The sequence below is a fragment of the Falco peregrinus genome, chromosome Z, assembly GCF_023634155.1.
Source record: "Falco peregrinus isolate bFalPer1 chromosome Z, bFalPer1.pri, whole genome shotgun sequence".
Lineage (NCBI taxonomy): Eukaryota > Metazoa > Chordata > Aves > Falconiformes > Falconidae > Falco > Falco peregrinus.
This window is the reverse complement of record NC_073739.1, coordinates 74953892-74967834: the sequence shown is the minus strand read 5'-3', so window position 1 is coordinate 74967834 and position 13943 is coordinate 74953892. Positions and strand designations below refer to the sequence as shown.

General features: G+C 53.8%; 1 protein-coding gene across 2 annotated transcripts in view; it reads left to right on the top strand.

Moving 5' to 3' along the window:
* The window catches only part of CNTFR (ciliary neurotrophic factor receptor), a 209866-nt gene that overhangs the window by 105292 nt on the left and 90631 nt on the right, over positions 1-13943 (top strand). The window lies entirely within an intron of this gene.

Genomic DNA, 13943 nt, shown 5'->3' with positions numbered 1-13943 from the left:
GCTGTCCCATGGCTGGTGCCCGAGGAGTTGTGCTTCCCGGCCCTTGTTTTGACACAGATGTTTTGCGTCACACTCAGGTCCGCTGGCAGCAGCACCGGGGCTTTCTGCTCCCCGTGCCTCAAGGCCATCCATGAGGGAATGGCTCCCACCATCGGGTTCATCCCTCATGGCCAAGCGCGGGGTGAGATGCTGATACCTAGGCTCAGTCCGGATGCTGTGCTGCCAGCCCTGCACGGGCTCTCCTCCAGCTAGCCAGCAGCCTCAGGTCCTCTAAAGATTGCGTGTTTGAGATATGTGTAATATTAGTCCGCGTAAATCACATCTAGCCTATGGCTTCCAGCGCTGCTGGCTTGGGTTCTTGCAGACTAGCTCGCTGTCACTCAGCCGCGGGCCGTCTAGGTTAGCTTAATGAGGAAGCCAGACTAAGATGAAATAATTAATGCAGCTGTAGAGTGGAGATGTAGGAGTCTTTGGGGGATAAGGGAGCTGGCCCAAGTCTTCCTCCCCAACTGGAGTGCTCCAGGCCTTCGTGAAGGTTCGGAAATACTCCATTTCCACTGGGTGCTGAAGGTGGGTCTGTGGTCCTTCCAGTCCAGGATGCTCCCAGGAGCTCTCCGAATCAGCTGCGTAGGCACGAGGGTCTGGATCGGGTTCAGGGCAGCAGCTGGGCTGGGGCTGTGAGCTGGGAGCATCGTGGGGGGCCGTGGATGTTTGGAGAGGGTAAACCCCCTGTGCTAGGGGAGAGGAGAGCAGTGCTGGGCTCTGGAGTATGCTCTGTTGTTGGGATGCTCTTCGTGGCCATGAGAATGGAGAGGTGGGCCAGAGCCCTTCTCACTCGGGGCTGGGCCTGCTCCGCTGGTGCGAACGGGCAGCATCAAGGGGAGGCACCCGCTCCCACTGTGAGCTCCTGCTGCTCGGCGCGAGCCCAAATTAAAGCGGGTTTATTTAGTAAACCTGTTCCAGGATAAAGCTTTTGATTTATAGGCGCCCCGATAGCGCTCCAAGGAGGACTTGTACAACTTTAACTGCATTTTCTCAGCATCACACCAGCCCAATAAAAGAGAGTTCATATGTGCTGCACAAATTCTCACTTCCAATATAAAAAAGGTTTTATGAGACTGGAAGTCTCGCTGGCTCTGCGGGGCCGGGTGTATTGGCGGATACTCTGCATGACAGACCCTCGATTCCTCTTTGAGTTGTCAGACTTCAGTAGCATTTACAGCTATTTAGCTATCAAATTTTATGTGCGGCTCTGAGAGAAATGTGTCTTTTAAATACTGCTCTGTCTCATAAACAGCAGTCTGTTAAACCATGTCAATGGTACAAGTGGCTCATGAAGCCCTCCGATGCAATCGCCTACATCTCCGCTCATTACCTGAGCGGCAAAGTGCTGAACAACTCACCAAGTTAATTTTCCAAACTGGTCATCTTGGCTGAGGATCGGCTTGCCGAGCGAAGGCGGGTAATAACCATGCCACAGCAGCCCAGTTTGGGTCCTCTTTTACCCCGGTGTACATCTCCTTCCTGCTAGCCTCCTTAAAACCCTGCTCGCTTGGTGCTTGCTCTGGCAACAATCTGACAGTGTTTGTTATCTGCACTAATGGTGGCATCAAGAGGCCACCAGCGAGATCACATCCCTAATTTTCCAACCCAAGGCTCTGAAGCTCAGTATCCTCTGCTTTCTGTGGGAAGACCCTTTGGTCTTCCCTTTGGTTCTCCTCCTTGGAGGAGGAGCTGGCGGCAGGACGTTCCCAGGGTGCTAGTTTTGATCTTGGACATAACAAAATTGCTTTGTTGCTCCTTCAGACCTCCCCTTAGGATATTCCCTCCCCCTCCCCCTTCCCATGGCTTTTCCCCTTTGTGCTTTTCCCAGCAGTGGAGCAGGGGAATAGCATGTAGCACTTTGCATCTCCACACCGTTTATATGGTGACCCAAGCTGAGCCTGTTTACACGAGATGAGGAACTGAAGCTCACTCGCCCTCTTTACCGATAGTGTGATCATGCCAGCTCCAATGCTTGGGATATAATTTACAGACACTGAGCAAGGTTTCAGAGCTGAGCCAGACTTGAGCTTTCAGTCTCTTTTATTGTTTCCTTCTTTTTTTCTTCTTAGTCTTTTAGTGAAAAACGGTAACATTATGTGCATTTTCAAGCCTGAGCCACTTGGAAGGTGCAGGTGGTGCAGGTGGTGCGGAGAGCCCAGGCTGCGGGTGCCTTTGCCCAGAGGCATGGGGTAAAAAGCACTTGGATGTCTAATTGCAGCCATGCACCGCAGAACTGGGAGGTTTGCTCTCCCATCGCTGCCGTTTCCGTGTGCAATGAGCCGGGGGCCAGGGAGGAAAAAAATATATGTGCGTGTGCAGCATGGTTATTTTCAAATATGAAATTGCACCTGCAAAAATAGAAGCCAGGAAGGGACTGGCGAGCAGCTCGGAGCTGGGAGGTGCAATGCGTGCAGAGCAGGGATGGAGACAGAGTCTCTGAGTTTCTTTCCCATGCTTGCGCCGCCTGATAGTTTTAGCGGACATTACTTTTCCTCCCCCTTGCATTTCAATTAATCATCTGCTTGTCAGCGCTCTTCCCCCCAGCTCCCCTCCCCGCCAAGTCTCGGGGAGCAGCGCGCACACACGCAAGAGCCCATGCACGCAGCCTGCATGCTGACGGCTTGGCCGCTCGTTAATCACTTGCTGGTGTCGTGGGAGTCGGTCCCCACAGAAGGAGGTTTGGCAGCGGGGAAGACGGCCATCTCCTCGGTCTCCACTTCATTGATGGGGATGGGCTGAGCACAGGATCTGGCCCTGCTGCGTTGCAGCCCCATGGCCTCCATCCCTCTCCATGGTCTCCGTCCTACTCCAGGCAGAGAGCTGGTCAGATTTGTTCAATCAGATTTTGCTTTTCAGTATGTTTGAAAGGAGTGCTGAGCAAAGCCATCCCCCCTTCAGAGTTTGTGCGGGACTTTTTTGTATCTGATTTTTCCTGGCAATGATGTGCTCATACATCCATCCAGGTGAGAAGTGACCTTGGGCAGCCTCCTGGTCCAAGCAGGGTGAATACTGAGTGCAGACCAGTTTAGTTTGGCCATCTGTGTCTTGAAAACCTCCAGGGCTGGAGATCCTAGAACCTGTCTGGGTTTATCTTCCAGTGGGTGACTGTAATGGGAAAACTTCTTTCTTACAGCAAGCCCAAACTGGGCACAATGCTCCAGATGGGGTTTAAGGACTTTTTTTTTATAGTTTTTTTTTCATAGTGGAGGTTGCAGACCCTGCCTAGGCATGTACCTGGCATCAAATTTCCCCTCTGATTGGGAAGAGTTGCCAAAAAAATAACAAAATTAATAAAGTGTACATGCGCGTGTGCATGTTTGTGTGAACAATTACATAGGAATGATTCCTGTTTTGAAGATTGAAAAGAGTTTTGTATTAATACTTTTCACAAGTGTGTTTAAGAACTACAGTTTGACCCCTGCACAAATATGCTGCCTCCACTCAGACTCCTCTGCAACCCCACCAGGAGCTGTGCCCTCTCCCTGCATTGCCTTCGGCTTTACTTCAGCCACACAGATAGTGAACCGAGATGGTTTCTTTTCCTATCCCCTCTCCTTGGCCAGTGTTTTCCTTAATTGGTGCTCTGAGTTTTCATCTGCCAGGAAGAAGCTTTTCTGGGGGCCAGGTAGGACCTGCTCTGGCAAGGGCTGTTGTCTGCTCTGCTGAGAGGTGCTGGAGCTGCAGAAAGCACCGTGATGGGGATGAGAGGTGCATCCAGAGCTGGGGAAGGGGAGCACAAACCTTTTAGGGCAGGTTAAAGAAGGTGGGGCAGACTGGGCAGGCTGTGGGGCAGGAGGCAGAGCACCTTGGAGGTGGGGGCTCAGGGGAAGAGGGGGGCTCAAGGGGAGGAAGGGAGTGTTTGTTGGAGGTGAGCATCCCTGTGAGAGGGCAAGAAGATGTTTGATGTGAGGTTAGCTCCTTCCAGAAGAGCTCATTGGCTTGTTGCAGGAAAGCCCTTAGCCCCAAATGCTGCTGAGCCAGAAGCTGATGGTGAAAGGGAGGGAGCCAGGAGCACCAGTGGGAGATGAGGGACTGAGTGAGCCATGGTAGTCATCCCCTAGCTGGGACAGTCTCAGCTCTGTGGCCCCAGTGCAGTATTTCCACCCTCTCTGAGTTGTGTGGAAGGGCATTAGCTAAAGGATATGCCTGGTGGCAGGTCCAGGTTGAGCCACCTCTGTGTCCCTGGGCTGGAGAGCTGGGGTTTGAACTGAAACCTCTGCTCCTGCTCTCCATCTAGGCAGCATCACGGCAGGCTCAGGCAACCAGAAAGAGCAAAACAAGGCACAGAAACGTGTTTCCCCATGTTTGCTGCTCGTCTGTGGCTTTACCCTGCGGTGAGTGCAGCAAGCTGATGAGTATGAGTAGACCCGACTCTGGCTCAGCTTTTCCTTTGTTCTGCCATTGATGAATATTTGGGGATTGAAAGTGAAATACAGTGCTTTCCTCTTCCAAAGGAAAAAAAAAAAAAGAGGAGGGAAGGGAAGGAGCCCCTCTTGCATGCTGCACCGGCAAACCCTTGTCATCCTGTAGCAGGAGGCCAGCGCACATGAATATTCCTGTGCAATATGCGCGAGTGATGAGCCCCATATGCAGGCCTTGGGAGAAATTAAATATTTTCTGCGGCGTTTTCCAAAGAACCTTTCTATCAAAGTGCTGGGTCGGGAGCCAAAACGCCCCAGCTTTTGCAGCCCCAGCTGGTTGACACTTCTTTTATTATTTTATTTTAAAACACTGATGAATAATTTCTAATTAGAAAAAAAGCGCCCTCCCCTAATCTGAGTCTTGCCTCAGTGGATGGAGTTGAGCCAGAGTTTGGGAGAGGGTTGGAGGCAGCTGGGGACTCCGTGGCTGCTCTCTGCTGCTGTGTTTTTTTCCTCCTCCGGTGCTGGAGCTTGCAGGAAGGGTCCTGAGATAAAGTGCGCACATGGTCCATATCTGCCCAGCAGTGCAGGGTGTAGGACGGCCAGCTGGGCTGGGGCTGGCAGCCTGGTCCTGGCCCCTGCGAGAGGGCAGGGATGTGTGAAAGCTCTGGGCAGGAGGTTTGAAGAGCACCAGCCTCCCAGGTTGAAGGTCACTGGGGTGAAGGTGGGCAAGGGCATTTGCAAGCAAAGTTTGGCATTGCAGGGGCAGATCTTCATATGCTGGTGGCTTTGCCTGCAAAGGTGAGAAGGAGCAAGGGCATGGTGTGGTTTTGCAGGTGGAAGAGAGGGGGCAGTGGCTGGAGGGAGAGGGAGCCCAAGGAGGAGCAGATATAGAAGATGACACCTGATGCTGGCTCTTGTCTTGAGCAAAGCCCCTTGCTGGTTTTAAGATGTATGAACATGACGCAGAGTTGGAAAGGAGCTGACTTGTCAGGCGTGCAGGGGTGGGAGGTAGAGACTGGTTCTGTGGACTAGAAGGAAAGGAGAGCCTGGAGAGTCTAGTTCAGCAAGAACCTGGCCATTTGGTCAGGGTGATGGGCAGCAGGGTGACATGCAGCAGGGTGACATGCAGCAGTGGTGGCAGAGAGCGTGGGGCCAAGCAGGAGAAGCATCGAGCACTCCTGGGCTCTGGCAGCGTGGCCAGCTCTGGAGGCACAGCCCCTGGAATTGCCCCAGGATGAATTTAGGCCTGGATCCATGCTCCTTAGATGTGACTCTTCATGGCAAGTCACTTGTGTCCATGTTTAGCACTTGCCTTTGATGGTTTACTGGTGGAAAAAATGCCTTGGAAGAGCGTTGCTGCCAGCAGCAGCTGCCCTCGCCTCCAGCCTCCTCTGTGGCAGCTGTGGGGCTTGAGAGCCGAACAGAGCTTGCAGAGCAAAGCCCAGGTGACGGAGGAACATCACCGCTGAGCCTGCCGTGCCGCCTCGGCATGCGTTTTGGTGTACAGCCCCTCCGTCCCCCCCTCACCCTGCGGGATCTGCTTCCCTGATGTCAGACAGCTAATACCCCCTAACAAACATGCTAATTTAAGAGCTGTTAAAGCCAGGGGGCAGCGGGAGGTCACAGTCCACACAAACAGATGGTGTTTTGTCCTTGATAATTGAATTTTCCTGTAGTTTTGGGCGAGAGACTTTCTCGACTTTTATTTCAGCACAGCTGCCTCGAGCCAACTCCATTCCTTCGTTCCTTCCTCGTCATCCTCTGCTTGCTCTCAGCAAACGCCATCTGCAGGGCAGTGGCAGGACCCCTGGGAGGACAAGGGTCCCCAGGGGGTTTTGCAGGTGCCCTGGGTGACCCATTGGGCTGGACCCATGTGCTTTGCTGGATCCAGGCTGCAGTGATCAGAGACCCTGAATAGGCAGCAGTTGGAGACCAGGTGAGTGGCGCCAGCCTGGGACTTGTGGGTGCCCCCAGCCTGTTTCAGCAGTACTGGTGGGGGAGAGACCCTGCGCTTCAGCCTCTTGTGGCTGCCCTTCCCCTTCTTCCAGCTCTGTCAGGTGGGGGGGGGGGCAAGGGGGCTGGGGTCAGTGAGATCCTGCAATGGTAAGACAGCTGCCAGCATGTGGCGAGGCTCAATGTGCCAGTGGGGCCATTTGGAGCAAAAATGGGCAGATTCCTCCCCTCTGCTTTCCCAGGAGGGAGTTTGCAAGCAGGAGGGGCCGGCACATCCCCAGGCCCAGTGCCAGCCCTGGGGTGGCCTTCTGTGTCTACCAAAGGGGCTGCTGGCATCACGGCACAGCCCTGTGCCTCAGTTTCCCCCAGCTCACCATTTTGCAGCCAGCTTGGTTGCCCACTTCAAGAAATGGGTGCTGCTGTGGCCTTTGGGGACAGTCCCCAGTAGGCTGTTCAGGGCGTACTGGGATCCTGTCAGATGGCATGGGGTGAGCAAGGTGGAGAAACTGGATAGAACTGGCAGGAGCAACAAGCACTAAACCCTATCTGGCTGCAGCGTCAGCACCGTTTCTCTTCTGTGCTTTTCCCTGCCCAGGTTTTGATCAGCATCCTTCTGGTGGGGAGGGAGGCAATGGGCAGCCCACATGAAGGTGCAGGACAAATGTCTCCACCATCACATCTGTCTGGCTACCTGAGGTGGCCTGTGTCCCCACAGCAGTTTGTGGGCTGGTGACCCCAGTCTACTGGGTGATGTGAAGGTGCTGCAGGGACCACAGTCCAGGACACTGTCCCATTGCATTGTTTGCAGGTTTGTGCCCCAGGCGCTCTGTGGGTGTTTGGAGCTGGAGGCGTGCATGGTGCCCATGCTAACCCATGGGCATGAGGCCATCAGGCGTGACCCACTATGGCAATCTCCCCTGCAAAACCTGCTGGTCAGCTGGGGGGAGCCTGTGGCTGCAGAGGTGGGGTGGGTCAGGGTGTGGAGGTGTTGGGGGACTCAAAAGGATGCAGCAGGGCAGGACCAGGGGTGGCTGTGGTACAGCTGTATGCATTTCGTGAACAGGTGTGTGCAGAGCAAGCTGGTGATTCAGTACATTTTGTCCCACTCACCCATATGCAGCAGCACTCCTCCTTTGGGACACCCCATCTTGTGCGGGCCCAGAGGACCCTCTGCACCCCGTGGGGCAGCAAGCCAGATGGGACGGCTGGAGCAGGCTTACAGCTTGGCCAGAACCGGGGTCCTTGTACCATCCTGATGCTCTCCCTATATTGTTTGCTGTCCCCTGTGGTTCATTGTGCTGGGAGGGAGACCCACATGCCAAGGGACGGAGGGAGCTCCCAGGGCAGGTGGATGGGTTGCAGAGAAGAGAGCCCAGCATCTCCTGTGGGACATGGACAGGGAAGGACAGTGAGGAGAGACCGGTGGAGAGCACACAGTCCCCGGCATCCTAAGCCCCTGCCTCTCACAACACCTCCTGCCCTCTCTGGGCCCTGGAGGCTGCCTGGCCTCCGCCTGCCCTGTCCTCTTGCCAGCTCAAACTGCAGGCATGGGGGAGAGATGAAGCAAAGCAAAACAATTCTTCCAGAGGTTCTCTGGGGAGGTGGTGTCAGAGTTAGTGGAGTGGCTTCCTCCGTGCCAAGCACTTAAAGAAAAAAAGCCCAAACAAATAAACAAGCCAAAATTAAAATACCCTACAAGCTCTATATAACTGGATGCTCCCTCCCTTACGCTCCCAGCTGCTAAGCCAGTGTCTTATTCCCTCCCTGGATAAAACAGGCTGCCAAGGTCTCTTCTAGCACTCCTCACTCCAGTCTCACTCATGTCTCTGAGCCCCTGCAACATGGGCTTCAGGCTCTCATCTTCCTCCAGCTGTGCCTCAGTGTGCTGGCAAAAAGCAAACCTACCCTGCTTTCCGAGCAGTGAAGCTTGCAGCCTCAGTCCTTTGCTGTGCTGGTTGATTCGGGAGTAAGCTGTACTTCTCCCTGGCTTGGAGACATCACCACCAGGAGGTTTTCTGGAGCCAAGCCAGCATGATCCTGCCTACGCTGGAGGGAAGGGTCCTGCAGGGTGCAGGGTGCCCGTGGTTGGATTGTTGCAGCAGCCGGTTGTTGTGCCCCACTTGCCCCTGTGCTTCTGCAGCAGCCAGGTGTCCTTCACCTCCTCAGTGTGGTAACACTGGAGTAACACCTGAGACGGTGAGCTTGGACCCAGTGCCCATGCTGGTGTCCAGCCCCTTGCATGGGTGTTGCAGAAAACAGAACTCCAGAGGACGAAGTTCGGGCTACTAAGAGGTGCAATCTTCATGTTTCCAGCCAAACTACCTGGTCCCTGTGTTCCCACGTGTCATTGAGGGGGGTGTTAAAGCTCCTGTGACCAGATCCACTCCCCGCCCCAAATCCCCACTAGCAGCAACCAGGCTCCTGAGGCTTGGAGAGGCTTGGAAACACCATGCTGCCCTACACCATGTCCGCTGTGCCACAGGCATCCAGCTGGTGGACGAAGTCTGGACAACAAACTGTCTGTCCTCCCTTTCGTCTTTGTTTTTCTCAGAACAGTACATGACTATGGTACAGTCTGGATTTTAACGCTAGGGTGCTTTTCCCTGCCCTGGAGGTTTGCATTTAAGGGGCATTGGGGAATTCATAAAGCAGCATGGCCCCAGAGTCTCCTCAAGGCGTAACGCAGGACTGTGAGCAGAATCCTGGGGCATTTGAAGGGTGGAAGCACCACAGGCAAAAGTAAGAAATGTTGCAAGCATTTGCCTGGAAATCACACACTGAACCTGGTGTGAGGCAGCAGGTCCTGCCATGTTTGTGTATGGGAGTTTGGTTTTGCTTTTGTGTTTTGTTCCCCATCATTAATGTTCTGTTTTTGTGAGTGGAGACTGGTAATTGAAGTGTCAAAAATCATTGTGACACCAAGAGTTCCTTCCTGCGGTAATCACAGCCTGGAGAGGCAGAGTGAGCAGGATCTGCCCTGAAATGTGCCCATCTTGGGTGATTTCTCCAGTTTCCAGGATGGAGCACTGGGAAATGCCCAGACCACAGGCATCTCCCATCTCCTGTCTGTCTCCCTTCTCTGTCTGGTCTCCGCTGCCTGTCCCTGGTATTGTGCCATCATCTTCATGCCACTGGGGGAAGCATCTATGGAAAAACTTGGCCCAAGACCCCACTTGAATGGAGGCTCCAGAAAAAAAAACCATTGTCTTTGGCACTTCTTTAATAAAAGCAAACATCCAATTGATTCCTGCAATCTCTCTCTGCATGGAGCTGGGAAATGCTCAGTGCAGAGGAAAGCTGAGTAAAAAGTGGGGGAAAATGACATTTCCCATTGTTGATCCAAGCTTTCCTCCATCTTGGAGGCTATCTCGGTGTGGATGTGGGGTGTGGAGCAGTGGGGATTGGGTACGGCAGCTTGGCTGAGCGTCCTGCCCAGGTGGCACTGGTGTGGGGCAGTGTCTCTCCACAACTTCTGCTGTGGGAATTCAGGACCGATCTGCCCTGCTGTGCTTTCTCCCAGCACCGATTTCGAAGACGTGTGATGCTTATTAGTATGCTGTGCTTTGTGTTGGCTTTTATCAATGCTGGAGCAGATGGCTGGGCTTGGACCACTGCCCTCCACTTGCAGAAAGGCCGATTAATGTGATGGTAGTTGCGAGGACAGGTACAGGCAGTGGGAAACGTTCCCTTTCAAGGCTCTGAGCAGGAAGAGGGGATGGGCAGCAGCAGGCAGCTGCCTGGGCAGCAGCATTGCCCCTTGAGAGCTGTGGCACTGAAGAGCTGTGGCTGGGCAGAGTCACTGGAGAGGTTCCCAGTAGTGTACCTGTGTGATGCTCTCCTGACATTGCTCGTGGAGGTGGGATGTGGCTTTACAGGGAACCACACCGCCAGGATGATTCCCCAGCCTGTCCTTGGGCCATGAAAAAGACAGGTCATGGCATCTCTGCATGTGTCCCTTGTACTGCAGACAGGCTGTGGGCTGCAGTGTCCTGATGCATTAGGGCTTTCTTGGTAAGTTTGGAGGAGCTGCAAGGTGTGGTTTGAGGTAAGAGGAACCCACCTTGCTCCTGGAGCAGAAATCCCCCAGCTTCTGCAGCTTCAGGGTGAGGACCTGGGTGTCACGGGCCCCCTCTGGCCTTTCCACAGCTCCCTACCCTAGCAGGAGCACATCGCTATGATCCACATGAGTAAGAAATTACCTGTCCTGGGAGCCAGCTCACCTGTCAGGCAGGCTCCCAAACAGCCTGAGGTATTTCATGGGTTGCTTGTTCCTCCCCAGACCATCCCAGCTTCCCCTGGACCCCTTGGAAAACAGCTCTGGTATTAGCTGGGCTGATGCTCCCTCCAGGAGTGCCTCTTCATCCCCAAGGGCACGGGGAGCAGCTTTGGTGGCTACCTTTCTCACTCAGACATTCTACCAAGTGACAGCTGGCAAGATGGAGGAACACCAAACTTCAGCACTTACAGCGGATCCAAGAGCCCTGCAAGCCTACAGCCACCTTCAGGGCTTGTCTTCCACCAAAGCAGCTGGGAAATTTTTTGAGGGCCATCACTCCACCTTCTGTCTGTCTCTCCTAGACTTCAAGGGAAGGAGGATTAGTGCTGCTGCCCAGGGACCCAGCGGTGCTGCCTAGGCTGGCAGAGGCACAATGATGGAGCGGCTCTGCCGTGGGGGATTCCTTCCTTCAGGGCATCCTCTCACTTGGTGTCTCTGCTTTATTACTGGGGAGGAAGGAGGTGGAGGGAGGAAAGTTGCAGTCTGTGAGAGCCATGAGTGAATTAATTTCAGTGAGCCCCAACCATCCTGGAGTGCTCATGGTCCAGGCGGGCAGTGCTAATCGCCCTGTTGACAGTGGGGGTTTAAATTGGATTTAAGAAGGCTTTTCAAGCAGCAGGGGCTCTGGCTCTGCAGGTAAGGATTTCTGATAGCATGTATTAAGGAGCTGATAAAGCCCCTCTTTTCTATTCTCCCTCTTAAGTAGCAAAGTGGAGTTTAGCACTGACAAGGCATTGTTAAGGCCAGGAGGCTTTAGGGCTGTTAGCAAATGTACGATATTGTACAACAACTATATTCTCCTCTCCTTTCCTTTGCCTTGCTGCCAGGGTTGATCTGAAGAGAGGAGACTCAGTGCTTTTGGACACCCCATTGTTGCTCCCAGGACTGCCCCCCTGCTCACAGCGCTGCCCACGATCAGCACAGTCCTTGTGGGAACCAGGGCTGGAGGGTGTCGTGCCCACTGTGGTGCTTCACTGCTTGTCCCAGTGGCATGTGCACTGCCCTCCAGAAGGGATGGCATCTCACTGTAGCACCCCAGGTCCCCAGGGCTGGGAAGCGCTGTGGCAGGACCTCTGCTAGCAAAGAGCTGGGCTGAGCAATCAAGGGTGTCTTTGGTAAGCGTGTTCCTGTGAGGCTGGGGCCCAGGAGATGCCTGCTCCAAGTGTCTCAGGCGCAGGGACACTGTGATGGCTACAGTCAGTGTCTGCACTACAGGCAAACACCCAAACACCTTGGGGACAGGCAGATTGTGACCTCTCCTGCAGGACAGGTATGCTGCAGTGTCTACAGTCAGCATCTGCAGTACAGGTGTATTGTAAGGTCAACAATCAGTATCTGCAATACAGGCATACTGTTGTGTCTGCGGTCAGTGTGTGCAGGACAGGCATACGTACCATAACACCTACAGCTGGCATCTGCAGTACAGGCATACCAGAGTGTCTGCAGTCAGTGTCTGCAGTACAGGTGTCCTGCAGCAGCTACAGTCAGTGTCTGCAGTACAGGCATCCTGCAGCAGCTACAGTCATTGTCTGCAAACAGGCATACCGTGGTGTCTACAGCTGGTGTGTGTAGTAGAGGCTGTACCATAGTGTCTGTAGCCACTGCCTGCAGTACAGGCACACTGTGGTGCCTGCAGTACAGACACTGCAGGGCTCCTTTGGAAGGCTCTGGGCAAGGATGCAGTGGGGGGCATGTGGGAAGGAGACAACTTCCAGAGTTTTATTTCCCCCCCCAGGTCACCACTTCAGAGCCAGGCCCTGTAACAGCACCTGGTGGGGAATTGCCCCACAGAAGTCTTTGTGATGGAAACACTAGGTTTTGAAACTACAACACTTGGGGTTTTTTGTGGGAGCCACGCAGTTGCAGAAGGAGGCCCTACTTCTTTGTCATTGCTGGGAGGGGGCCGTGGCAGGTGGGCATTGCAGCGGGAGGCTGGGGTGCAGCCTGTGTCCCTCACCAGCTGGGGACAGCACTGCCCTGGAGCTGCTGTTTCCAGCTGCCAGTTGGTACCCTATTACCAGTGAGCATCCCCAAGGTTTTGGGGATCCTTCTAAGCGAGAGCTGGAAAGGATCCGTCCCTCTGCCTGCTTGGAAGAGGACAGTGGGACTGTTCAGCAGATGGTGGTATCCTACTTTTCACTTGGATACAGGATGCCCTTCTCTCTTGCTGCCCACCTCGGGACTTTCCTCAGCCCATCACACCACAGCAGTTAATGTCACGCTGCTGTGCCACTTCAATCCTGTGTGCTGGGGCAGCTTCTGGGCTTGTCTTCATGTAGGTCTGGCCACAGCCCCCTTCCACATAGCCTGATCTTGCTCAGGAAGAGCGCAACTGGAAACACATTTAGTTTGGACCAAGAGGAAGGGGACTATATTCATGTCTACACTGAGTTGTCTTCTGCTAAGGGTGACCATGACTGATGTCTTCAGTACACCTGGCGCAGAGTACAAGGCAAGGAAGGATCGGCTAGTGGCTCTCTCCCAAAACAAGAAGCGAGGAAGGCTGCTGGAGATGCCTCCAGCTCCAGAGCTGCCAGGCCACTGCATCTCGTGTGCCCCCTCACCTCCCTTCACCCCTGCCCAGGCTCCTCTTTCCTCTCCACTGCGAAGAAAGGATTCACTACAGGGGCAAAAGCAAATATTCTCCAGCCTCTTGTTTCACAGAAGACTGCGTTTCCCACTGCTGAGTTCGCTGTGTAATAAATGCGGTTCCCCACCGTCACCTTTCAACTGGTTGCTGCTGGAGTGGGGACGCAACCCAGGGAGCTGCACACCTGGTGAGCTGCTGCTCACTGGCCCATATGCCCACATGCCAGGGCTTTTGCTAGAGAAACCGTTAAATGAGCAAATACAGCAAATGGAAATTTGCATTAGAAGCATCTACAGAAATTGCGAAGGTTTCATTAATGTGCTTGGAAAAAAAATAATCAACATGGCTTTGAGCAAAACAGTCAAACAAAGCAAATACTGCATGGGAAATTGCAATTCAAGTGAGAAAAAGCTGGTTTTCTGGCTCAGTCTTTCACATTAAAACAGCTCTGGCTCCTGCCAGAGCAGGACTCATCTCTGAAAAGAAATAAGGTTTTACAGGGCAAAAGCAGCCGAGTGGTGAGGTCTCTGTGTTGGCAATGGGAGCCTCTGCCTGTGTCCTGGCCATGCCGCAGAGTCCCCAGGGAACCTGGTCGAATCCTTCCTCTGTCCTTTTCCACCTGCAGCCAAACAGCATCACCCTTGAGTCTGTTGGTGCTTTGGGACAGGAACCATCCCTTGCCATGTAACTGTGGTGCCTGTTGCCACACTGGTCT